Raw genomic sequence first — 27438 nt, forward strand, 5'->3', positions numbered from 1 at the left:
TTTCTTTCTTTCTTTCTTTCTTTCTTTCTTTCTTTCTTTCTTTCTTTCTTTCTTTCTTTTTAGAGAGAGAGAGAGAGAGAGAATCTTAAGCAGGCTCAGTCCTACAACCCTGCGATCATGACCTGAGCCAAAATCAAGAGTTGGGACCCTCAACAGACTGAGTTACCCAGGCTTCCCCTTGGAGTGTCTTAAAACTTAATTTTTATCAACTGGGCTGCCTACATTTTACAGATTGGGGCCCAGGGAGGGGAGGTTCCCTGAGACAATCCATGTAACACGGTGGTTCTTGTGTAGTCTCTAAAAGCAGAATGCAAAAGCTAAAGCCCCACTCCAGTGGGTAGGCAAGAGCCCTTTGATAAGTTTTATAACTCTGTGTTTAGTTTTCTCATCAAACAAGTAGGAATAGAATAAGCATCTACCCTAAGGATGGAATGAGATAATCCACGGATTAGCCTGAACCTGGCATGTGCTATCCAATCCATGAGTGCTGCTGTGCTTCTCCTGTCTGGGCGTCCAGGTAGGAGGAGTGCCAAATTAGAACCCCAGGTGCCACCTCCACTGCCCCAGGCTTGCTCCAGATTCATCTTGAGGTTGACCAGGCACCAACCTGGCCATTTGCCAGTGGTTTTTCTTCTGTTGCTGCACAGAAGTTCAGGCAATAATGTCTTTGATTTTGGTAAATGTATTCCATCAGATGTCCTCATGCCCAAATTTATTATTCATTTTTGGGAAATAGAGAGTGAGAGAGAATGAGCTGCGGAGGGGCAGAGAGAGGGGGACAGAGGATCCGAACTGGGCTCTGAGCTGCTAATAGCAAGTCTGATGCGGGGCTCGAACTCATGAACTGTGAGATCATGACCTGAGCTGAAGTCGGGCGTTCAACTAACTGAGCCACCCAGGTGCCCCCCTTATGCCCAAATTTAAAACAAGGCTATTTATATACCCCGATAACAATATACACACAGCTTCACAAACACATCATGCACTGTATTTCTATTTTCTGTATTTATTTATTCATTCAACTAATGTGCGTTACCCACCCACTATGTGACAGGTATTTGTTGTGGGGATCAGGTATACATGAGTGAAAAAACTGGGAAGACTTCTGGCCCTCTATGGAAGATATCTGGGAAGAGATTTGATTTTGTGGCAAACATGTTCTCATTATGAATTTTACCATTATAATAGTAAAACTAAATTGTCCCCATCTCATTGGTGCACAGTTATGAGACTACAGGGTGTGTGTGTGTGTGTGTGTGTGTGTGTGTGTGTGTGTGAGTGCGTGTGTGAAATACTGTTAAAAAGATATTAACTGCCAACTCGGGAGTTGGGTATATTTTTCTGAATATAATTTATTGTCAAATTGGTTTCCATACAACACCCAGTGCTCATCCTAACAGGTGCCCTCCTCCATGCCCATCACCCACTTTCCCCTCTCCCCCACCCCCCATCCACCCTCAGTTTGTTCTCTGTATTTAAAAGTCTCTTATGGTTTGCCTCCCTCCCTCTGTGTTTGTAACCAGTCTTTCCCCTTCCCCTCCCCCATGGTCTTCTGTTCAGCTTCCCAAGATCCACATATGAGTGGTCATATGATATTTGTCTTTCTCTGACTGACTTATTTCACTTAGCATAATACCTTCCAGTTCCATCCACATTGCTGCAAATGGCAGGATTTCATTCTTTCTCATGGCCAAGTAGTATTCCATTGTATATATAAACCACATCTTCTTTATCCATTCATCAGTTGATGGACATTTAGGCTCTTCCCATAATTTCGCTATTGCTATAAACATTGGGGTACATGTGCCCCTATGAATCAGCACTCCTGTATCTCTTGGATAAATTCCTAGCAGTGCTATTGCTGGGTTGAAGGGTAGTTCTATTTTTAATTTTTTGTGGAACCTCCACACTGTTTTCCAGAGAGGCTGCACCAGTTTGCATTCCCACCAACAGTGCAAGACGGTTCCCGTTTCTCCACATCCTCACCAGCATCTGTTGTTTCCTGATTTGTTCATTTTAGCCACTCTGACCGGTGGGTATTTTTTTGAGTGACATTAAAATTTTTTTCATTTCTATCTTGAAATTTAAATTGGAAAATCATTAACATTATAAATTTATGTTGTCATTTCCATTTTTAAATTCAAGGGACATCAAAAGCTATGAATCTGTAATTGTAAGGTGAAGGTACTTATGTTGCATTGGCACATTTTTGTCAATTGAGAGTGGTTTGCTTATTTTTAGCCTATGGAAGGTTTTAAAAATAAAATTTAATGCACCCTTTAAATATTCCTTGTTTTAAAGGTACTCCATTTTAAAACATGCCAAGAGAAGAATTTGATGTGTGTTTGAGGTCAAAAATAGGGAGCCTAAGACCATTCTCTGCTTTGGCCTGCCTCCCTCCTTTCTAAAAATGCCTGTCTGACCTTCCAGCACACTCTTGGGCTCAGGAAGTGTATGTGTGCAGCTTTTTGGAGAAGTTTCTATCTTCCCACTCTGTGACCACATGAACACTTCCTGCATGTCTTTCTCTGCTCACAACTGAGTACTCTTCTCCCCAGCCCCTTAGGGAACAGGGAAGGGAGGCCCTGACATTGTGCTTGTGTAAACATAATTGAGAGATTCCCATGTCTCTTGCACCTTCATAAATGATTTTGTGTATTATGCTGGGACAGTAGTTCTTTAAATAGAATATCCTCCCATGGAAATCGCCCACAGTGCTGAGAGTACACCTTGCAAAAGGTGAGACTAGAGTATAGGGTGCATCCTCAGCATTGCCTAAAGGCTGAAGTTAGGGCTCTCTGGAATATCGAAAACAAATTTATAGCAGTTCATTAGTGTAAGGAATCATGAAAACAGTGTGCCGCCATTACCTGTGGAGACAACAGTTACCAAGCGAGTGCAGACATGAGACTCTGAAGACAAAGCTGCTTACAAGGGCTCTCGTTCATTCTAGAGAAACCCACTTGCCTATTTTGAACCACATTTCTTTAGAGCATATGTCTCACTGTGCAACCAAAAGGGTGTTTATATCCTAGTCACTTGGCAAAAATTCTGTTGTTGCTTCTGAGAGATCCAGTTTAAGCCTGAAGCACGGAGCTGGGAAAAAGATGGTCTTTGGTCGTCTGAAGAAATGACCCTAGTGCAAATTTAGACAGTTATTGTTTTTTCTTTTGTTCCCCATAATATTGTTGCTGCATGGAACTACATTTTTTAACTAGAAGAGAAGTAGAGTCCTAAATCAGTTCAGTTATTCCCACTTGTTTGAAATGAGGACATTTGTTTCTATTCAGTGAGATGAGACCAGTTGGGAACTTGCCATGATATTTCCATTGGCCACTGAATTATGTCAATTGCAACATATTTCTTCAGGTACTTGACAATTTCCAAACAATTGCTCTTAAAAAGTCTATTTGAGGTGCACCTGGGTGGCTCAGTTGGTTCAGCATCCAACTGTGGCTCAGGCCTTGATCTTGCAGCTCATGGGTTCAAGCCCTGCCTTGGGCTCTGCACTGACAGCTCAGAGCCTGGAGCCTGCTTCAGATTCTGTGTCTCCCTCTCTCTCTTTGTCCCTTCCCTGTTTGTGCGCTCTCTCTCTCTCTCTCTCTCGCTCTCTCTCAAAAAAAAAAAAAAGTATATTTGATACTCAATGGGAAGAAAGCAGGTGCAAAAGTATATTTATAGGGTGCATTTTTAGAAGATGTATTTATAGAGGGTGACTGGTATGTCAACATGTTGGTTTATTATTTTCTTTGGTTAAGATTATGGTTATTTTTACCTTCTTTACAGTTTTGGTGTTTTCCCATTCTCAGACTTATTTTAATCAGTTTTCTTTTTTTTTTTCTCTTTAAAAAAATTTTTTTAATGTTTGTTTACTTTTGAGAGAGAGAGAGAGACAGAGTGCAAGTGGGGAAGGGGCAGAGAGAGAGAGGGAGACACAGAATCCCAAGCAGGCTCCAGGCTCTGAGCTGTCAGCACAGACAGCTCAGAGCCCAACACGGGGCTCGAATTCACGGACTGTGAGATCATGACCTGAGCCAGAGTGGGACGCTCAACCAACTGAGCCACCCAGGCACCCCAATGTAGTTTTCTTAAGTGCCTAAAAGATAATTTTCCTTTAACAATATTTAAATAGATATAAGGTCCATTGGTACCATCAAGTCATTTCTCCTCTTCCTTAACCTTGCAAACCACACATGAGGACGCTCGTAGGAATGCCTCTTATGCTATGGTTTGCATTCATCAATAAATCACTCATAATTAGAACTAGAAATCTTTTCCTGCTAAAACAAATATATCTCTTTCAAGAGTAGTTCTCTTTTGTGAACGATGTTTGACATCTTAGAAACTAGGATAGTCTTTATGTACATTTCTATAGTCAAAGCATTATTTTGTAGGGTGGGCTCAAGGTTACATGTTTAAGAAAAGCTTCAGGTTAATCCTATTAGGAAAATCATTTTATTCATAAATCTTTAACTATTGAAAAGACCATTGGGAGGCTATGCTAGTTTGTATAGCTGGATAGAATTAAGTAGCATATTTGACAATTGGCAATACGAAACAGTAGCCTACATTTGCACAGTGCTATCTATTTAAACAGCAACAAACATTTCACAGAGAAATACGTGTTCACCTCCACATGAGGCTCTTGGGTAGTTATATCAAATTTTTGGGTGACAAAATGTAGTCTGGCAGAGACTAACTGATTTGCCCAACATCATTCATCTGGCAGAGGTGGATTATTCTCTGTCCCCTAGCTCCAAAGTCCTGTCCACTTTGTCCTGCAACATTGCCCCACGGCAAGTCATTGCTGCTGACCCCAGTGATGCGGGGTAGTGTTGCCAGCTAGGAGTTAGCTCTCCTTGACTTTAAATATGAAACCTTTTTCTTCCTATTAAGCGATGAAGTTTAGTTTTTATGTTTTCAAAGATGATAAACCTTCCTCCCTTCGTGCTTCTTTTTCCTCTTTTGTTCCTAAACAGTGTTCCACATATATTACTGCTAGAAACAGATTATTGGCATTCATGTTAGGTTTTTCCATACCTTTTAATCATTTCTACAGCTGTTCACATGACAACAATTATATTTCCAATTTTAAAAAATTGTTACAAAGATGCAGAGAGAAAAGAGAAAAGCAAAGGAATAAACTACAAGCAATTATGTAAGTGATACTTCTGCGATCTGACATTTTGGGAAATGTTACTGGTACTGCAACTACTTTATATTATCCAGGTTTTAAACTTTCAGTGGACATGCCTTAAGCTTGGTCACCACCTAACAGTAGGTCATGTATTTTTCTAACTTTTCTACCATCCAAGTTTTTTAACCACAGGAAGAATGTTTACTGTGCACCAGGTTACAACATGGCACATACAAATAGATATGTACAGTTTACCAACATGTCCTTTTAAAAAACTGATATTGACACCTTTACTGAAAGTAAATTGACACTGTGCAAAGTGAGCCAGTGGCTTAAATGTGTAGATTGTACTCACTGCTCTTACCAATTGGGGACTGAACAGCATTTGATGACCTAGTGAGTTTATTTGTAAATTATTTATGTTTCCTTGTCATTTCAAGGATTTAAGTTTCCAATTTAAAAGATCTGAAAGTGTCCTCAGATCTGAAATGAGTCTCTTGTAGACAGCAGATAGATGGGTCTTGTTTTTTTATCCGTTCTGATACCCTATGTCTTTTGATTGGAGCATTTAGTCCATTTACATTCAGTGTGGATCTTGAAAAACTTAACAGAAGACCATGGGGGAGGGGAAGGGGGGGAAAAAGTTACAGAGAGGGAGGGAGGCAAACCATAAGAGACTTTTAAGGACTGAGAACAAACTAAGGGTAGATGGGGGACGGGGGAAAGGGGAAAATGGGTGATGGGCAGGGAGGAGGACACTTGTTGGGATGAGCACTGGCTGTTGTGTGGAAACCAATTTGACAATAAATTATATTTAAAAATAAGTAAAAAAATATCATTGAAAAAATAAAATAAAATTTTTTAATCTTTGGAAAATCCAGAAAAAATAAAAAATCGCATTTCATTGAGATATGTATGTTCCTTTCTCATCAGTTAACAAGAAATCCTTTATTCTGTTGCCCCCCTTTCCCTTTCCACCTTTGCACCCACCAGTGTTCTTTTTACATTTGCAAGCTGATTGGCTTGACATGTCAATGACCCCAACCAGAGAGCCTCATCTTATAAATACCAGGCTCATTTTCCCAGATGTTTCAAACAAGATAGAATATGACCTTTCTTCATGTTGTATGTTCAGATTAGTGAGTTGGGAAAGTGTCACGTGATCACTCTATTACACAGACATGGAAATCCCTCAGAGATCATGTTTTGGGGTAGAACCACCCAGACATCTAAACTTTTAACGTAATGAACTTATTAAAACTTAAAACCTGGTTAATAATGAGTTGGAGATGTGTAAGATTTTACTTAAGGTATGTTTTTGTTTTACTCTTGTTTTGCTTTCCCAAATGCATCTTATTTTCATATTATGTTAGGACCTCAGCATGATAGACTGTGCCTCAGAGAAGACCATAGGTGAGCATACTTGAAGAAAAGTTAATGTAGTCACATACGTGTATTTAGTGTATATATTTTACAAATTCTTAGCGTATAAATCTTAATATCATTTTGGCTGCCAAATTAGATTTTATTTTGTTAACCAACTCTGTAAATTAGAAATGTCCTCAGCCATTTATTCAGCAAAGTAGAGGGAAAGAAAATGGCATCAGTTTAAACTAGGACATTTAAACCAGAATGACCTGATAATGGAAAATACCTAAAACAAAGTCCTATCTCTTCCACTCAGTGTTTCCTCCCCAAATAGAAACCAGTTTATTCTTGGTAGGTTTATTCCAACAAGCACCGTGTTATAGTGAACCATGGTCTTAATATACTTTGAAAAATGGCATATCTGTTCTATAAATCAGTATACCAATTTTCGCCTCTTTACAAAATACAAAGGAGACTTTACCAACCAGAACAATGTAGAACCTGGTAATTCAAATACCATTCAAAACAGATACTTATCTAATAATTGGAACTAAATGTTAGGCCTCATGGCAGCCAGCTTAACAACTAAACAACTTTTAATAAAAAAAAAAAAGGGGGTAAGCCCTTTTATGATCTGATTTTAGCCCTCTCAACTCAGGACATTGCAGCAAGTGGTTTATTTTCAATGCTTTAAACATCCATATCATACTGTACATTAGTGGCCAGTATAAGTACCAAGTCCCATGCTAAATTCTGTACATAGTGGTGCTGTCTTGGTCACCACCACCTTGCCCTTTCTCTGGTGTTTATTTGTCAGGGACATCCCTTCCCCTTTTAGTTCATTAGTGTCCTTATGTTCATAGCACCTCCCCACCATATAATAGAAAAGAAGCTATGAGTCATTTACACTTTAGCATAAATGTACTTTCATGACTTCATCAAGGCTATTTGTGCCAACTCTTTAACTGCAGAATGAAAGACTCTGGACTGTCTCTGAGAAGAATGAGCTGGGAGTCGGTCTAGTCATCAGGACCACTGTAGACCTATTAGCGAGAGGTACGTGGACTGCATAATTGTTGCAGATCAGCACCCGAGGCAGCTTTTTCTAAGCCATGAGACTGCCAGCTCATGCTCTCTCTCTTTTCTCCTCTCTGCTTGAGCTAGATGGACTCTTGCCTTCCACTGGCTTCCCACTTTCAGGAATCCAGGGAACATCCTCCATCCTTGAAATGATCATACATTCTTTTATCTTCCTGGGGCCCATGTCATGGTGAGAGCTGCCCTCAGGAAAAGCACAGGCTTATAGCACAGCTCTTCTGCTACCTGCAGATGGCTGGTATCCAGGAAGCCTGGAAGTGATTGGTTGCATCTGTGTGTGTGCGTGTGTGTGTGTGTGTGTGTGTGTGTGTTTGTGTAGAGTAGGAAAGCCCTTAGAGGAAGGGAATACATCTGGCTTGCAACCCCATCACTGGAGCACTATCTTACTTTGTGGTCCCCCAGAAGCAGATCTGGAGACAAGGATTCAGGTGCAACTGGCATGTATGCATGGTGATTCCATGAAGCATTGGTGAGAGAATAGAAAAGTGAATCAAGGAAAGGAATACCATCAAAGGGGGCATTCATAAGTCATCTGGGGCTGTGGGCAGCCCATTGGGTAACGGTGGGAGCACGTCAGCATTACTACCCCTTGCCCTGAGGGATAAGGGGTAAGGATCTTATCACAAATTCCCTTTAGTTACTGGTGACAGCCTATGGGTGGGGGTTGTTATTTCCCAAATTCCAGTGTACCACTTTGGGTCATAGAGGCTTTCTTTAGTTTCTTTGTTTCATAAGGGCAGAGATCCAGCCATTAGAGTTGGAATGCACTGAAGTGTAGCTGTGGGCAGAGCATCCATATGCTTCTCCTTCAGGCGTTTTAGGTGGTAAAAGGAGTGCAGAGAGCCTTACCTGCTTGTGACAGTCTTTAGTAAGGGTTTCAGTATCTCTGCACTTAGAATTAAATTATTCATATCTCAGAAGCCCTTCACCACTGATAGTTATAGTAGGTACAGAGGATTAACACCTAAGAAGCGGGGGTGGGGGGTGGGGAGGGGGAATGCCAAGTAGTTGGTTTGGTTGAACACAAGTAAAGACTCTTAGAATCATTGGTGTGGACTGCTTATTATTAATGTCTGATTACAGTGCTGCATAAATAATTATGCATGTCATTAAATATGTGTCTGATTAACTTTGTCGTAAAATTTATGACAAAACTAAGTTTTATTCACATGCTCAGCCTTCATAATATATTGCTTATGTAGCATGGTTATGACTTTAAAAAAAATCTCCAAGACACTGTGGGTGTGATGACTACTTTCTTATCCATGAGTCTAGTTTATCCATTCTTTTGGAATTTCCATATACATGATAATAGTCACTGATTCTGCCTTTAGTGCTGCCAGTGGCAAAGCAATCTCACTTGCCCCGTTATTATGGCTGAGAGGATCTCTCCCCTCCTAATGTGAGTTCTCTCATCACGTATTGTTGATTAATTCAGCCAACATTTATTTGGCCCCAATCATGTAACATTCATTATGCCTGATGGTGTGGATTTATATATGGATTAGAACCTGTTTCTGTCCTCAAAGAGGTCATGGTCTAGTAGAGAATAATACCAACTTAGAGATGACTGTTCAGGAAGGGAGCAAAAATGAATAAAGGGCTATGCATTTTCTGCTTCTGTAGGTACACGGTAACAAAGCTGTTCTTATATTTGGTTTCTAGAAAACATCTCTAAAGCTTCTAGTCATCATTTTGTGCCTTCAGAAATGAGTAGTGTTGTAGGATAGTACTTATTACATAGCTTAGCTTTTTGTGCTGGCTGAGAATTTGATAAATGAAAGCCATTCACTGGTAAAATGTGTTTACTTTAGCCAAGTGCACAGTGGTAGCCCCTTTTTATAATCCAAGGCTAAAGATGTCATCCATCAGACCCCATGTCTATGTACTTCTTAACAATAAACCAACTAGAAGAACTTTACTATTCACAACAAAGGTAAAATACTATCAGGAATGAGGCTTAGTATCACAGGGAAAGAGTCAAATATGTTCTTGAAATTGATAAGTTTACTTAAAAAGGATGTATCAGGAAGCCAAGCTTGCCATTGTCAGCTCTCAGAATTGCAGTTGGCAGGAGGAATCAGGGTTAGAAATGGAGCAGAGAAGGTCAACAGCAGATGGGCCAGGGAGAGGGCTAGTGTTTGTTGATCCTGTGGTCCAGTGACCTCCTAAGGGTTCTAGTGTGGGTCTGGCAGTGGACTAGATAGTGGATCTAGGTCATGCTTGTACCCTAAAGTGAGAAAGAGGCTAGTGTGGATGGAATTTAAACAGCTTACGTATAGTCCTTCTAAAGAATTATATATTCCTGGGGCACCTGGGTGGCTCACTCAGTTGGGCGTCTGACTTTGGCTCAAGTCATGATCTCGCGGTTTGTGAGTTTGAGCCCCGCGTCAGGCTCTGTGCTGACGGCTCAGAGCCTGGAGTCTGCTTCAGATTCTGTGTCTCCCTCTCTCTGCTCCTCTCCCACTCACTCTGTGTCTCCCTCTCTCTGCTCCTCTCTCTCTCTCTCTCTCTCTCTCTCTCTCTCTCTTTCAAAAATAAATGAAGCTTAAAAAATTTTTTTAAAGAATTATATTTTCCTAACTACCAACCTAGAACATCCCAGATGATCATGCAATTTAAGGCTATGGTATACCTGTAGCAAATAGAACAGCCCCAGGAATAACAGGGAAATCAAATGATAGCAACCAATTTGGAAGCAACTCCATCCTTTCTTTGTCTGGAGCAGTGATTAGACGCAGGATCCCAGCATATAAAAACGCATGTATTAGTACATCCTTAACATAAGAGAAGATCTGGACATGCCACTTTCTCCTCCCTCCACGCCAAACCTGTACTACATGATGAGTTTCCTATATTAGTAGGAAACTTTGCTCCCCACCTACTCCTTCACACTACTACTTTGAGACCAGCTTGGGATCCTCCTTGCCTCTCTACACCCAGCAGGAAAGCAGCCCCTGCTAGTATCTCTTTAAATGTTTCTCAAGCCTCTGCCTTCTTTCTCAATCCCAATCCCTCTACTGTGGTCATAGCCCTTTGTGAGACCAAGTGGGTTTCCTGCTTTTATTCTTTCCCCTCTTCAACCCGTCTTCCAGAGTCCCTGGCATGGCTTCTCCTACTTACCTCGAGAGTAAAGTTCAGACAGTTTGCAGCTGGTCCTTAGTTCATGTTCCAGCATCGTCTCCAGTGACCCTTTTCTCTGCTTCACACCAGTTACTCTGACCTCACCTTCATTCTTTGGACACACCAAACAATTTCACATCACCATTCCTTACCTGCCCAGTTCACTACTTTTCTGAAAATTTCCAAAACTTCCCAGGCAGCATTAATCACTTCTGCCTCTGTACCCCAAAAGTTACGCTTTCATTAGAGTGTTTATCGTGTTGATTGACAATCTTAATTAGCTGGGCAACACCTAGCATAGAAATTGAAACAGAGTAAATGTTCAAACATGGATTTATTTTTAACTTTAGGTCCAAAAGATTCAGCTTTTTAGATCAGTCAGAGTTCTTAGTTTCAAGCAATATAAACAACTCGGACTCATTCAGGCAAGAAAGGAATGAATTGAAGGACTCACAGGCTTTCTGGAAGGTCCATAGAGACAGATACTTGGGACCCCGGTAGCAGAGCAGTACATAAAATCTCTGCAGGGAACCACGTGGCCGCTGCTGCTGGGTGCAGGTTCCACCGGACACACGACCCGCACCCGAAGTCTGACACTAGACTCAGCTGCTCCATCTGGAGATTAATGCAGCTCCCAGTTCTGCTGTTGCTCCAGCAAAAAATGGATTCTCTGCAGCCCCTGTTTGTCCCATGTCATGTCAGGAGTCAATCTGCTTGAGCCTGGATCACATATCTGAGCCTAGCGGCAAGGGAGGCTGGGAGAATAAGCCTGTGACTTCCATGGGGTTGTTGGTTTCCGTCACCCATCAAGAGCCATGAGGTAGAGAAATCCCCAGACAGCTCAGATGCCAGGAAGGGGGGTGGGCTGAAGGAAAGTAGAAAAAGAATGACAAGTGTCTACTAGAACTTTCTTTTAGGACACCAAGGACCTGGTTAAGAGCTTCCTTTGACAGCATAGTCTGAGTCTTAGCAGGAAAAAAAAACAAAAACGAAAAAACCGGCATGCTCAAGATGGGTGATTAGAGGAAAATTGAGTAAAGGGGGTATTTACAAAGGATGGGCAAGGTATAGGGAAGCCACAAGGGACAGTGCAGTATTCTAGAACTAATAACAAGAGCCGTTACCATCCTAGGCCTAAAGAGGCAAGGGGAAGGAGTAGTGACTAGATGAGAGAGAAGGATGGAGAGAGAGACTGAGAGAGTGAGAGATAGCGTCACCTGATGGGAGCCTACACCATCCAAAAGAGACACAGCCAGCCCTGGGCAACCCCTCAGGGAGAGAATAAGAGTTGTAAATGGTCCTGACTCTTCCCCTTCCTTTCCTATGAACACCTGCTGAGGCTCCCATTGGCCCCAGTTGGATGCCAGAGCATGGAGAGCCCATTTGGGCTGTTCACACTTGTCAGTCTGGTGGGACACAGTGCATGTTGGAGAAGGACGGAAGTGGATTTGGAGGGACAAATAGGAGATATGCGGCACACGAGGTTTAATCAATATGTCACCAACATTTTTCTTTTCGTTTTATTCAATATCTCCTTTGGGGATGTCACTTTGCATTTTTAGTACCCCAGTCTACAAGATAGATGATCTTAAAGTGTCCTTCTCATATTGAGCTTAACAAGATTCTGTTTTCCCCTTGTTGTTTAGAATGCTCTATTGTATGGTTCAACAATCTGTACCATTAAAGGTTAGCAGATATGCCAACCAGTCCGTTTTGTTGTGTGTTTTTTTTTCCTTCACAGACTTGGGGAAAAAGAGTGGGACATGTGACCCACACACACAGATCAAGATTCTCCCTTTCCAGATTTTCATACAGATATACTATGTATATATTTTCCCAGCACATGAGATTCCCTGCTGTTCATCTCTGCTTCTGCCTCATTAATAGCTAGTCCTCTAAAGAATTGTCATTAAAATGAGCCCCTGACATTACCAGCAGTAGTAAGCCCCTGCAAGAATTCGTGCAACATAACCCCCAATCCTTTCAAAGCATATGGTAACTTGTGCAAAAACAACCAGTTGTTGGCTATTTACTCTGGAAAAGAACACGGTGGGGAAACTGTCATCATTGTTTTCAAGTATATTATAGGTTCCTTTGCAGAATATGGAAATCAATGGTTTTTCATACTCTTGGAAACCTCAGCAAGGGGAATTGAGGTACATCATGAGATATATAGGTAACAGAAGAATATTCATTTTTTACTTTTAAAAAACTACATTAAGTGAATTCTATTTTTAAAGCTTTTTTATTTGAGAGAGAGCGCACAGGCGCACATGAGTGGGGGGAGGGGCAGAAAATGCGAATCCCAAATGGTCTCTGCACTGACTCCAGGCTCAGTCCCACGAACCTTGAGATCATGACCTGAGCCAAAATCAAAGTCAGATGCTTAACCAACTGAGCCAGCCAGGGACCCCCTGAATTCTTATTTTTAAAATGCAGATGATAGAGAAATACACAGAGCAAAGAGCAGAAGTCACCCTCTGTCTGTGTTCACTTCCTTCTCCATCCCTTGTCCCCTCCCGCCCCCTACCAACATTGACAATATGGAAGAAAAAGGAAGACTATTTCATAACCACAATATTACAAGCTATGTCTCCATGGGTTGTTGAGGATGGGATCTTGAAACAGTGTTTCCTGTGCGCACATCACGCTGCATCATACTTTATGAGAACAAAACCCACTTGCAAAGCTCCAAACCTGAGTTGTGTCCATGGCAGCCACTTGTGTGGGGTTCCTGAGCTCCTTCCAACCATTTACTTATTTTAAGTGATAATTGTACCTTTCTGATTTGCCACATTCCTACCAAAATAGGGATTTGCTTCATTATTTTCAAAAGAAGTTTGGGTGAAGGACTCTACCAACAATGAATATTTTACATTTCTAGGTATGATTTTTGGCATTTGTAGGAATCAAATGCCAAGAGCATTTGCTTGCCAACAGCTGGATCTGTATGCTTTTGTTAAAAAGAGATTTGCAATGCATATGGTTTATATGTGCTACAACTGCAAGAATTACATGTTTTCAGTATTACACTGAACACAGAGTTCACACATGAATTGTAGGGAAGTGTTAAAGGATTTTGAAAGCTGCTCCTGAGCCTCATTCTACAGGAGGCCCTTCTCTTCTTTGGACTTCTAGGTCATGTGGAGTCAGTATCTTTTATTGCTTCTCCTACCTACTGATCTGATCCCAAGCACTATAAATGGGCTGATGCTTAGGTGCTGGGCTCATCTTAGCAGATTCTAAGTTCCTAGAGGACAAGAAAGTTATTCTAGACTGACACAAACAATGACTTCCTTGACCCTTCCCTTCCATAGCCCTCTTACAAGATCCTTAACCTCTCATTTATTTACAGCCATGGTAAAATACCCATGCAGGGTGAATATGAATGCCCACATGGGTGGCTGTCTCCTTCATCACCCATAGCCTATTCACCACCTATAAAACCTGAGATTTTACATCCTAAAAGCATCTCTGAAATCCATCCATTTCTTTATATCTTCATGACCACATCTCTATCCAGCCACCGTTATTGTGCTTCTAGATCATTACAGTCGTCTTCAGCTGGCTTCCACTCATCTGTTCTGAAGCCCTTTCATCAGTTCTCCACGGGGCAGAAAGAGTCGTATTTTAAAAATGCTCATACCCCTCCCTACTTAAAATTCTTCAATAGCTTCCTATTTGCCACTCAAAAGGAACCACACTCTTCACCACAGCCTGCCCCCACCTGCCTCTCCAGCCTCACCTCACTCACGCTCTCCCTTATCTCTGACCTCCAGTCCCAACTGGCATTTCCATCCCTCCATGCTCTCCCCTGCCCGTGAGCCTTTGCACATAGTGAGCCTCTGCTTGGAAGGCTGCTCCAGTCCCCTTCACCCAGTAAAATCTCTTCGTCATTCAGAGCTCAGTGAAATTGACATGTCCTGAGTGAAGACTTCACTGTGGCCCCTTGGATGTGGATCACTTTGCCATGTGTCTCTCCTTAGGAGTTACCACAGTTGGTAATTAAACAGTTATTTGTGTGAGCCTTTGCTTAATGTCTGTCTTCTCCACTAGACCATAAAGTCCGTGCGGCCAGCTACCCTGTCCGTGTTTATTCATCATTGCAACCCAGCACTACATCTAGCATATTATAAACTCATCATAAATATTTATTTAAAAAAGAAAAAAGGAAGGAAAGAAAGAAAGGAGGAAACAGAAAGAAGAAACAGTAAGAAAAGAAGGAAGGAAGGTGAAAGATTGTTGAAAGCCAGTCTGGGCTGCTTCCTGGGAAAATTATTCGGAGACTTCCACATTTACTACCTGTAATGGCTTTTTTGCTGTTACTATGTTACTGTGGAGTTTGATAAAAATCGTCTTCTTTTCATTCTTTTCTTTCGGGCTCCATGTCGTGTATAATAGTGAACTTTTGTCATGCAGATCCTCTTACTCAGCCTGCCTCAAATATCCAACTGGCTGCTGGATACGTCAGCCTGGTTTCCCACCAGCCAAGATGTGTACTAATTGCATGTGCAATTCAGAACTGAGGTATGCAGGGTTTAACTCATTGTACTTCCACCCCTGTCCCCAGAAAGCCCCAGTCCTCTTTCTGAGTGTGTGACCTAGGCTCCTTGCTCACACTCAATCTCCTGATTTGTCTGGCACATGCCTCGCACACCTTCCCATTCCACTCTCTAGTCCTAGTTTCTCTCAGCCTGGAAGGTTACAGTAGCCTCTTCCCTGGCCTCTCAGTTGCAAAATTCCAGCCCTCCAGCCCATCTTCCTCTGCATTGCCCCCAGAGTTCTCTCTTGAACGTGCAAATCTTATCATGTCACTTCCTGTAGAGAATGTCTCTGTGACTGGCTGTCACCCTTGGGTTAACAGGAAAACGTAACCCGGCATTCAAGGCCTTTTGTCACTCAGCGCTTGTCATCCCTCATCCCCAGGTTTATGCCTCCTTGCTTCTTGTCTGCAGTCACTGATGGGGCTGATGGACACCCTTGCCCTTTTGCACCTGCTGTTCCAGTGGCCTGGAATGTCCTCCCCCATCTTGTCTGGCAAACTTCTCACCATTAAGTTCCACATTTGTCAACCCTGCGGTGAAGCCCCAGCCAAACATGGAAACAGTCACTCTCTCTACACTTGCTTTGTACAATGGAGCATGAAGTTGGCTTAGAGACAGCTGAGATGGACAAGCCGAGAGGTGGTGGTGGTGGAAAGTAAGGCAGTAGCTGGGGAATGGAATGAAGAAGGTCTCGGATATACTCCCAGTGTAGGGTTTTCGGGACCGGCTGACAGATTGGATGTGGGGAAGAGAAGGTGGGAGGATTCCAGGAGGCCGTAGCCTCTAATCAGAGGAAGCAGCTACAACAGCAGAAAGAAAATTACAAGGAAAAATACTCACATGCTGATCACCCAAGTTGAATACATTTTAACTCTTACCCCAGTCTCATTTTTACTCCCTTCTATCTCCATCCCCTACATCCTCCCCACTTCCCACCCCTACACACATGGATTAGTTTGAAGTAAACCCAGACATTTTATAATTTCCTCTGGAAATTATTCTAGCCTGGGTCTCTAAAACATTATCACTCCTAAAAAAGTTAAGAGGAAAAGAATACAACAAAAAAATTAATGTCATTACATCCTCAGATATACATTTAGTGTTTACATTTTCCTGATTGTCTTTTTTTAAGTAGGTGGTTTTTCTCTTTCCTTTTCTTTTCTTTTCTTTCCTTTTCTTTCTTTCTCTCTCTCTTTCTTTCTTTCTTTCTTCTTTCTTTCTTTCTTTCTTTCTTTCTTTAATTTATTTATTTTGAGAGAGAGGGAGAGAGAGAATGGGGGAATGGCAGAGAAAGAAGGAGAGACTCCCAAGCAGGGTCCATACTGTCAGGCTGTTGGAGAGCTCAAACTCATGAACTTTGAGATCATGACCTGAGCCAAAATCAACAGTCAGATGCTTAACCTATTGAGCCACACGCCCCCCCCCCCCGTTTTATTTCTTACTACCATTGGTTTATTTGAATCGGAATCTAAGTTGACCCAGGCACTGAATGAATTTGCTATGTCTCTTTAATCCCCATTATCCCTTTTGTTATGTTTCAGTTTGGTGGCTTTTGCATTGTTGCTGAAGAAACCTGGATGTTTGTTCAATAGTGTTAGGATTCCCCTGATTGCATCCCGATGACGTTGTCCATATTGTCTGTCTCCTCTATTTTTGTGAATTGACTTTATCAGATACAGGAGTGATGTTGCTGTTGCCTTTGGGAGGGGTTGGGCAGCAAGACCATTTCCTAGGTGTTGTTTTATATCTGCATCAGGAAGTTTGAAATGTCTTATAATCTCTGTTTTTGCGATGTTAACAGCCATCGACAGTTATTGCTTATGTCCATTCATTCATTAGAACTACAAAAATGGCAACATTATAATTCTATTATTGCCTTATTTATTAACTGAAATGTTCTCCAAAGAGAAAATCCCTCTCTTCACACATTTGGCTGCCTTGGGGCATAGTTCATACAGGAGAGGTAGGATAAGTGCGTTTCTTCTTCCCTTTACATACTGGTTGTCAAAATCACGAGTTATTTCTCTTGCATCTTCCAAAGGTAACCAGTGAACGTTTGTGTTGGTTACTATGTTTTATTGTTAATATTAGTAAGAGCTTATATGTTAAATATGTTTCATGTGTCAAAGTTATTGTATTTATTGATATTTAAATTGTTCTGTCTTTGTCCAATGGAAACCTAGTCAAGTTGGCTCTGGAGTTCTCTTGACATGGCCCTAATTCTCTTTGATAGCTTCTTTGCTTTCCAGTATGTTCCAGGCTTATCTTGTACATATCCTGCCCCAGATCTGGAAGCAGCCATTTCTCTTGGGTTCCTTTCAGAGGGGAATGTTGTTTGGATATCACAAAATCTGGATAGTAAGTGGATAGAAGCTTCTGGATAGAAGCTCGTTGCTTCTGGGCTGGTTCCTGTTTAGAGTGGACAAAGGCAGAAAATGTGTGGGGTTTGTAAAAATAATGGGGCACCTGGGCAGCTCCGTCAGTTAAGTGTCCGACTTTGGCTTAGGTCATGATCTCACAGTCCGTGAGTTTGAGCCCCACGTTGGGCTCTGTGCTGACAGCTCGGAGCCTGGAGCCTGCTTCAGATTCTGTGTCTCCCTCTCTCAACCCTCTCCCCATTCATGCTCTGTCTCTCCCTGTCTCAAAAATAAATAAACATTTAAAAATTTTTAAAATAAAATGATTACTCCATTCTGATATATCCAATTCAAATTCAGGGCAACAGTTTTTACTTTGTGGATCTTATATCCATGAAGTGACTCCCTTCTCTCCTGCCAAAAATCTCTAGTTCTGAATAACCCAGAGTAATTATTAATTTGCTACATCCCACACTACACACAATCAGCCTCAGAGTAATTATACAAAAACTACAATCAACAATATGATTAATGAAAACAGCCAAGCTTTTTTTTTTTTTCCTCTCTCTGTCTTTAGAGTATATCCTACCAGGGACATAAATTACTGTGTTTTAGAGTCCCTTAGAATGGTCCCTACCTGTGTGGCTTACCCACCAGCTATATTTGTAGTTAGCTTACTTGTTTTGTATATTTTTAATAATTCATTTTAAAATTTTATTTTATAATTATAAAAATATTTACATGGCTGCAAAATCAAATTTACAAAGTCTGGCTTCCTTGTACTCTCTTCCCCCTCTCTCCCTATAAATAACCATTTAAAAATACGATTTAGGGGCACCTGGGTAGCTCAGTCGGTTAAGTGTCCGACTTTGGCTCAGGTCATGATCTCACAGTTCGAGAGATCAAGCCCCGTGTCGGGCTCTGTGCTGACAGCTCAGAGCCTGCAGCCTGCTTCGGATTCTGTGTCTCCCTCTCTCTCTGCGCCTCCCCCACTCATGCTCTGTCTCTCTCTCTCAAAAAATAAATAAACATTAAAATAAATAAATAAATAAATAAAAATAAAAAATAAAAATACAATTTATCCTTTCAGTTTTTCAGTGTGAGGAAATGTCTGCATATTTGTGTTTATCCTCTTTTTCGGAGGCAGGAGCCTACAATAAGCACTTTTCTCCCCACCCTACCCCCACGTCGTTTGCACTCATTGTCTCCTGGCAGTTACCTCATGGTAACAAATACAAATCTTGGGTTTGGGCTTGTGATTCAAATGATCAAATAAAGACAGCACGTAAGTTTTATACAGACGGCAGCAGGTTCTCACTGCTCTCTCACACATGCCACATGTAATCTGTCAGAATATAATTTCAAACTCCAAAATCGGGCCTCTTCCCACAACCTCCACGGCTTCGACCATGGCCCAAAGACCATCACCTGCTGCAGAGATTTTTGCAGTGACCTGTTCACCTTGTCTCCACTTCCATCCTCCACCCCTATGGTCTATTCTCAATACAGTTGCCACCATGAGCCTTTAAAACATAAGTCACTGCTCTGCTCAGAACCATCTGGAAGATCCCATCTTGGTCTAATCCAATCAGGCCTCTACACACTCACTTGCTCACCCTCCTCATCACCCATCTCTCTGAGCTCTCTTTTACCCCTTTCCTTCTCACTCCACTCCAGCCTCTGCTGTGCTCCTGCCTCAGGGCCCTTGCACTGGTTGGCACCTCTGCCTGGCATGCTCTTTCCTAATATCTGCAGTGCCCATTCTCTCACCTCCTTCAGGCAGTTGCTCAAATGGCATCTTCTCAGTGAGCCCTACCATCCCCCCTTAAAAATTGTAACCTGACCCCTCCCCAGCTTCAGATTTCCTGTGGTTCCTCTATTTCTTCCATAGTACTTTTTTTTTTTACCTTCTATCATGCTATATAATTTCTTATATCATGCTTATTGCTTGTGTTCTCCACAAGAAATATAAGTTCTACTAGGGTAGGGACCCTTATCTGTTTTGTTCACTGATATAGCCCAGTGCCTAAAACAGTGCCAGACATACAACATGAACTCAATAAAAATAAATGTTTGTTAAGCAAATGAATGAATGAATGAAAATTTTATGAATTTCAGCAGAAAGTTTTATCAAACTATGACCCAATGTTAGGAAAGCATTCAGAGCTACACCGACTATCAGGCCCACAGGTGAACAAGGATCTTCTCCTGCTGACTAGAACATTGCTTCTTCCTCAGCCATGTCCTGGTGCTCTGGGTCTCTAATGAGACCCATGTGGCATTGTGATACCATCAGTCAGACAGCTGAAAGATAGTAATAAGAGCTTCTTATTTATATGATGTTTATTATGTTAATATAAGCTCTACATACATTAAGTCATTTAATCCTGACAGCAATCCAGTGAACAGAGTGTTAGGATTTTCCTCATTTTATAGGTGAGGCCAGAGGCACATATAGATTAAGAAATTTTCTTATGGCTGGGTAGTTCCTAAGTAGTGGAGTTGGGACCAGGATCCAAGGAGTTTGTCTCTGGAACCCATAGCGGTCCAGTATGGTACCCTCTAGCCACCTGTGGCTATTGAGCATTTGGAATGTGGCCAGTGTTACTGAGGAACTGAATTTTTTATTTTATTTACTTTTAATTAACTTAAATTTAAATAAGAACATGTCATTACTATACTGGACAGCTCAGCTGTAAACATCTATACAATAGTACATCTTAGTTTTGACTGGAAGAATGACAAAGAGCTACTTAACAACTTGTTGCAATTGTTATCTAAATCCAAAGGTGCAACATCTTTGTGGGATTCCAAAAGATGCTGCAACCCATGAGTTCGTTTTCCAAACAGTGTCTTCCATTACTTGTGAGACATATGCCTCTCTGATCTTAAAACTCTCTCAAACAAGCAAACAAAAACAAAAACAAAAACAAAAAAACAAAAAAAACAAAAAAAACACCAAACACATTATTTTCCTTTTTGTTGAAAAAAAATGGAAGATCAAAGTGTTCTGATCCTAATTTGCCCGGATTGAAGAGCCCAAGTTTGTAAGATAAAAATAAAGAAAAGCTAATGGCAAGAGGTAGAGTGTGACACTGCAGGTTGCACTGCAAATTACAAGTTACATTTCTATTGAGTTTAAATGATAATATTTTTTATTTTGGAAAATTGAGAAAATGAACTTTTTAAATTTATTTTTTAATGTTTATTTATTTTTGAAAGACAGAGACAGAGCACGAGCAGGGGAGAGGCAGAGAGAGAGGGAGACATAGAATCTGAAGCAGGCTCCAGGCCCTGAGCTGTCAGCACAGAACCCAACATGGGGCTCAAACCCACAAACCGCAAGATCATGACCTGAGCTGAGGTCAGACGCTTAGCCGACTGAGCCACCCAGGTGCCCCTGAACTTTAAAAAAAAAAAAAAAAGGAGAAGAGAGAACACATATATCCACCATCTGGAGTTAATTACTGACATATTTGATTCAGTCTTTTTTTTAATGTATATAGTATTTTTTAAATTGTATAAGTAATAAGAGTTTCTCCCTTTAGAAAAAATAAAAAACACCTTATTGAGTTAAATCTCCCTTCACATGTCCCTCCAACCACAGTCGTCTTACCTTACTCCCCAAAAGTGAAACTAATCTGAACTTGGTGTATATCTTTCCAGTAATTTATATAGTCTTACATATATATACATATATAGTATACATATGTGTGTACATACACGTGTGTGTGTGTACACAGTTGAGCCTTGAACAACACAGTCTGGAAACTGTATGGATCCACTTATACACAATTTTTAAAAAATAAATACAGTACAGTACTATAAATGTATTTTCCTTATGACCTTCTTAATAACATTTCTATAGCTTTCTTTATTGTAAGAATACGGTATATATGACGTATGCATATAATGATACACATAACATACAAAATAAGTGTTAATTGGCTATTTATGTCACTGAGAAGGCTTCTGGTCAACAGCAGGCTATTAGCAGTTAAGGTCTGGGGGGAGTGAAAAGTTCTATGTGGATTTTTGACTCTGGGGTTTGGCATCCCTAACCCCTATATTGTTCAAGGATCAACTAACTTTATGTGTATATATATATATATATATATATATATGTGTGTGTGTGTGTGTATGTGTGTGTTTATATATGTATATATATATATATATATATGTAAATTCTTGGAAATAACGTATTTTTTGTGTGGAGTTTTTGACATTTATATCAACAATATCACACTATATCTTGTCCAGCAGCTTTTTTCACTTATTATGGTTTTTGAGCTTTGTGCATTTTTGTTACATTTAAATCTAGATTAGCATCCCTAACTGTGATACCCTGTGAACATACCACAGTTTAGTTATCCGTTTCCTTGCTGATGGATGTTTAAGTTATGTCCACTTTATTTCAAATAATACTGCAGTAACCATACCTCTAGTGCACCTGTGTGAGTGTTTCTCTGGGACAGACAACTCTAAGATCACAGAATTTGCTCATTTTCCCTTTTACTGTGCACTACTACAACACCTCCAAATTGTACGATTTATAATCCCACCAGTAGTGATAACAGCCTTTCTTTTCCTACACTTAAACCAGCCTTCTGATATTGGCCAACTCAAAAATTTTGCCCATCTAAAGTAGGTAGCTTATTGGGGTTTCAAAATGTGTTCCCCTAATTGCTAGTGAGGTTCTACATCCTTCCGTGTTTATTGGCCACTCAGATTTCCTTTCCTGTGAAATTCTTGAATATATCATTTATGCTTTTTTCTATTGAGTTGTTTATCTCATTGGTTTATAGGAGTTCTTTATAACTTCGATTCATTTTTTGTTTAGCAGATATGTTGCAAGTATTTACTCCTCATTTATAACCTGTCTTTTATCCTTTTTATGATTTCGTCTGTCATCCAAAAGTTTTAATTAAGTCTTAGACTCTACTGGTGGCTTCTAACAGGTTTCTCTTCTTGAACTGATTACAGGTCTTACCAAGTCTTCACGTGTAAAGTTCTACGAAAAGAGACAAAAACTGATGTGTATGACTTGGTGATTTATTAGCTGAGTGCCATGTTGGAGAGAAAAATGTTATCCTGTGCATATTTATAGCATTTTCCTTAAGAAACAGAGTTCATTTTTATGTTGTTGTGAATGTTGTGTTGTTGTGGTAATGATTTTTTTGATATCTAATAATAAAATGTTGACAGTGGTAAAATCCTTGTAATAGATTTTATGGTGAGAATTGATTTTGCCTTTTATTGTATACTCTTGGAAAGTGTTTATTCAGAGCTCCTTTTTTCTAGTTATTGGATCTGCTATCTATAATTATGCTGCAAATTGTTTCAGACATTTAAAAATTATTTTAAATAACGTCTCCTTTTAGGCAGAAATTGTAGCAGATTGGAGGCAGTCCACCAGCTTTGAATCCCAGTAACCTTAGGCAAGCTACTTTCATTCTTTGTTTCTCAGTTTCCTCATCTGTAAAACGGGGTAATAATAGTACCAGTCATGGGACTTGTGTGAAGGATAAACGTCATCACACATCAGAAGGTCCCAGAGCAGTGGGTGGCACAGGGAAGGCACGCTACAGATGCCTGCTGTCACTGTTTCTCAGATCTTTCAAGGTTCTTATAAATGAGGAAACACGTTGTAGATTTAGTGCTCTCTGAAAATTGTATTCAAGCTGAAGAGCAGCTAATTAGAGAAATCCTCTAATTGTCATGTGATGTGCCATTAGTGATATCAGAAAGTCTACAAATACAAAAAATGCTGACAGCACTGATTAACCCAGAACTCTTCCGTAGATTCTCTATGACACCCTTTCAGCCCCCCAAGCTCAGTGCTTGTCTACTCCAAACACGTAAAATTAATAATTTAAAAACCAAAACACAAAAGATATAACCTTGAACCACATCCCCAAAAGTGTGGCCCTTCACAAGCGTAATTGTACAATTGTCTGGTGTAAATTTTTGTTCACTTCTCCCTCCCCCACTAGTCTGTAAGCTCCATGAAAGCCAAGGCAATATAGATGCCAAATTGTGTATCAGTTGAACCCACTCATTGACGTGTATTTAGAATCAGCTTGGTGAACCCTGTGTTCTGCCCACAGTCCCTGGGTGGCTGGATGCCTGGTTAGTCATGTGGACTCTCGTCCACCAGCTTACCATAGAGCACTAGGTGAGGAGTGACCAGAGCTGAGTTTGAGTCCTGGCCCCCCACTAACTGACCAATAATTGACATAACCTCCCTACACTTCAGTTTCTTCAATTATAAAGGATATTGCTATCGTTACAGATGGAGTGAAATTAACATGTAAAGTGATATAAAAATGTAGGACTTTTAAATGGTCAAAGTGAAATTTCACCAGAAATTCCTTTGATGACAATCACGGGATATTAAAATGAAGATTGATGTGTACACAGGACAGGATATGAACTCGAATTACTTTATGTTTGCAGTCTATACTCTCTCCTTACCTGGGTAAATCATTCTGAGACAAGCTCACCATCTCCATTCAAGAATGATGCAAACCTGTAATGTTTTCAGAAGTGTTTTCTGAGCATTGGCAGCTTAACTAAAAGCGTCCTCTCTATTTTTCTTCTTGCTGTTGCATATAGGATAACTGCTCTCACCTGTTAACCCCCTAGCAGAAAATCCGCCTGCCACACAATAGCTTTGCAAACACAGCGTGGCACTCTGTGTGCTGCATAAAGAAGTCAGTGAGCAGGGCGTGGGGTCAGCCTGCTGTTGGGGGCAGGCTGTTTTGGTTGGCACGTCCTTTTTGTGAAGGATGTAGTCATTGTTCTGCAGTCGGTGTCAGGCGGCACACCATCTATTTACTCGCTATCCTTGAACTAACGGGGTATTCCCCCCACCCCCTGGCCATAAATGGGTTGGTGTGAGAGAAGCTTCTCCTGCTGAGGGACTCACTTCTGCACTAAGTCCTCTTTGTTAATCTTCTGCAAAATAAGGCAGTTTTCTGTTGAAGAGAAAGCAATCATTAATTTTTCATAAGAGCAGCAAAAGTTGTGAATAGCAGAGGACCTCTTAAATAAAGAGCTTAGAGGTTCCAAAGAGAGAAGAATAACAAAGCCCAGGGGGGCAGGGAAAGTATATTCTTTCTTATACTATTTATCATTCCCTCCACCCCTTCATGCCCCGTTAAGAAGGAAGAAGCCATTTATGCAAACTAACATTTCTTCAAATCTCATGAACCTTCATTTTAATCTTTATCAGTGCCTTTTTAAATGAATAATACAGTGACCTTCAGTTTTGTCCTGTATTATGTGAGGTTGATTCATAAAGACTGCTTTAGTTTTTTAAATTAAGGCAGAAGCTGTATGTATTCTACTCAATTCTAGCATTAGCGTTATCCCAAGTGTGGCATTTATGTTCTTTCGCTTCTTTGGTATAAATAAATATCAAAGTAGGAAGACCAGTGTGAACTCTACAAGGAATAATAAACTAAAATAATATGGCATTGATTTTGTTCTGGGTGTCTAAATGCGTTTTTATGATTGTGTATGTTTATAGCTTCTTTGCACGAGTGACATGAATTCCGGGCAATTAAAAAGGACATGAATTTCAAGACACTTAGGAAGAGGCTCTGCTTTCTAATAGCTCTGCATGTGACCAAGTGTAGTTCCTGAGAAAAGCACTGCAGATTGGAAACCTCCACCTTAGGAGACGGTGGAGTTATTGCCATTTTCTATTGTTTTACAATATTATTGCAAGGAAACCACATTAGGGGACTTGATTTTGGCGGCTGAAGTGCTGTATGTGGATATAACAACTTAATAAAAGAGCATAGAAAGATTCTCTTGCACCGGATGCGTGTCTTTATTTTGCGTTTCCTCAAAGACGGGCTTTGAGTCTTATTAGTAAGGCCTCAACCTTTGTCACATTGAGTGAGGGAGATGTGGCCCAGGAGCCCAGAGCCCTGAAGGTCACAGAGAGGACTCCTTTCCAGAGGGAGGGGAACTCCACAGGGAAGGCCTTCCACATGATGAATTTCAGACACTTATTCTCCTGCATTTCAGTAGGATAAAAGGCACTCTCTGTACTGTTGGGCTTCTTAGGGCATGACTGTTATTCTTTTAAACTTTTGTTTTTGTGTTATCTAAATTACTCAAGTAACACATAAGTATCAACTTCTGGGGAAAACTATAAGATTATAGACAAGTTAAATTTCCTCTTGGATCCTGACCATCAATCCAGGCTCCTTTTTGCCATCCTCTCCTTTAGTATCCCCAACCCCCATCCAGCAACCATGCTCAGTTTCCTCTGCCTCCTTGGAAATGTCTCACATACTCTTACACAATACCTGCAAGTCAATAGTGTTAAGCGACTAGACAGGATTGTTTTTAAAAGGTATTTTTCCCCCCGCCTGCATCGGTATAATATTCTGTGTATATTTCTGCAACTTGCCTTTTTTTTTTTTTTTTACAAATTAGCATTTCTTGGAGATCTTTCCATGTTAATCCATATAGATCTACTTTATTTGTTTTTATTGCTTCATGATATTTCGTGGTGTGCCTGTGCTGTGTAGTCACTTAGCTTTTATCTTAGGTGCATTTAATTGTTTTTCCAATTTTCCACTACTAAAAATGCCTCTTTAGTGTGTGACTTCTTGTGCGCAAGAGTGCTCCTCTATGTTCATACCTATGAGTGTGATTGCTGGGCCACACAACATGCATATTTTACAGTTTAACAGATAGGGCTGAATTGTTCTCCAAACTGGGGGCATCAACTTACATTCCGACCAGCAAGGTATGAGGGTTTGAGTTTCTCAGCATCCTCACCAAAATTATCAGACATTAAAATGTCTGCCACTTCAGTGGGTGCAAAATGGTGGGGTTTTTTATTTTAATGTACATTTCTGTTATTACGAATGAGATTAAGCTGCTTGTTATATGTTTATTGGCTATTGGCATTTCCTCCCTATGATTTGCTTATTCTATTGAGTTATTTGCCTTATGGATTTGTAGGAGTTTTGTGTGTTTGTGTGAGTGTATGTATATATGGACATATACATACACAGTATATATATGTGTGTGTGTGTATATATACATATATATATGTACATGTACATATACATATACATATGTGTATCTATATATATGTACATATATATATACACATACACCCACTGTGTGTAATCTTGTACCTGCTAGATACATTGCAGTCTTTTAGACCTGGCCTGTCATTTAAATTTGTTGATGGTATCTTTTTGTCATCATTGCTTTTGACCTAGATTTCTTTTTCTCAATCTTGCTCTTCTTTTCCCCAAATTTCCTTGTAAGCATGCTGTGATTATCATCCTGAGCCCATGGTACAGTGGTTACTTTTCCAAATAATCGTATCTGTGTGAGGTTTGGAGTTGAGTCTTCTTTGCTGACCTTGTCACCACCTGCCACTCACAGCTATAGAAGAGGCTCATGTGAGAAGGGAATAGTAACTGCTATTGAAACCCATTGCAACAGCCTAGCTTTGATGTGCAACTTTTCTTCCACATATTTATCTAGGTTGAGGGCTTGAAGTTCAAGGGAACATACATACAGGGATGGTGAGTGCAATTATATGTGGGAGGTTGGTTGTTTTTTTTTTTTTAAGGTATAATTGGGAAGGAAAAAAAAACCAACTCAGCAGTTTACCTGCCATCTACGTTTCAGAAACTATGGGCCCACGACTCCCAAGGCTGCATTCTGGATTTTATTGTGCACTTCAAATTGGGATATATCTCACAACGGTTGCATTTAATTGGGAGATTATTAAAAAGCATGCACAAATTCAGAGTTTCTCACCCAGAAAATG

General features: G+C 40.5%; 1 long non-coding RNA gene across 1 annotated transcript; it reads left to right on the forward strand.

Annotated features, from left to right (window-relative positions):
- The first annotated feature begins 1762 nt into the window (after positions 1 to 1762).
- On the forward strand, positions 1763 to 26047 carry LOC125915972 (uncharacterized). Its single transcript, XR_007455804.1, has 3 exons — positions 1763 to 2032; positions 7477 to 7561; positions 25159 to 26047. It is a non-coding gene; the product is annotated as an uncharacterized LOC125915972 (long non-coding RNA).
- The last annotated feature ends 1391 nt before the right edge of the window (positions 26048 to 27438 follow it).

Source organism: Panthera uncia (assembly GCF_023721935.1).
Source record: "Panthera uncia isolate 11264 chromosome E2 unlocalized genomic scaffold, Puncia_PCG_1.0 HiC_scaffold_19, whole genome shotgun sequence".
In the NCBI taxonomy this organism is placed as follows: domain Eukaryota; kingdom Metazoa; phylum Chordata; class Mammalia; order Carnivora; family Felidae; genus Panthera; species Panthera uncia.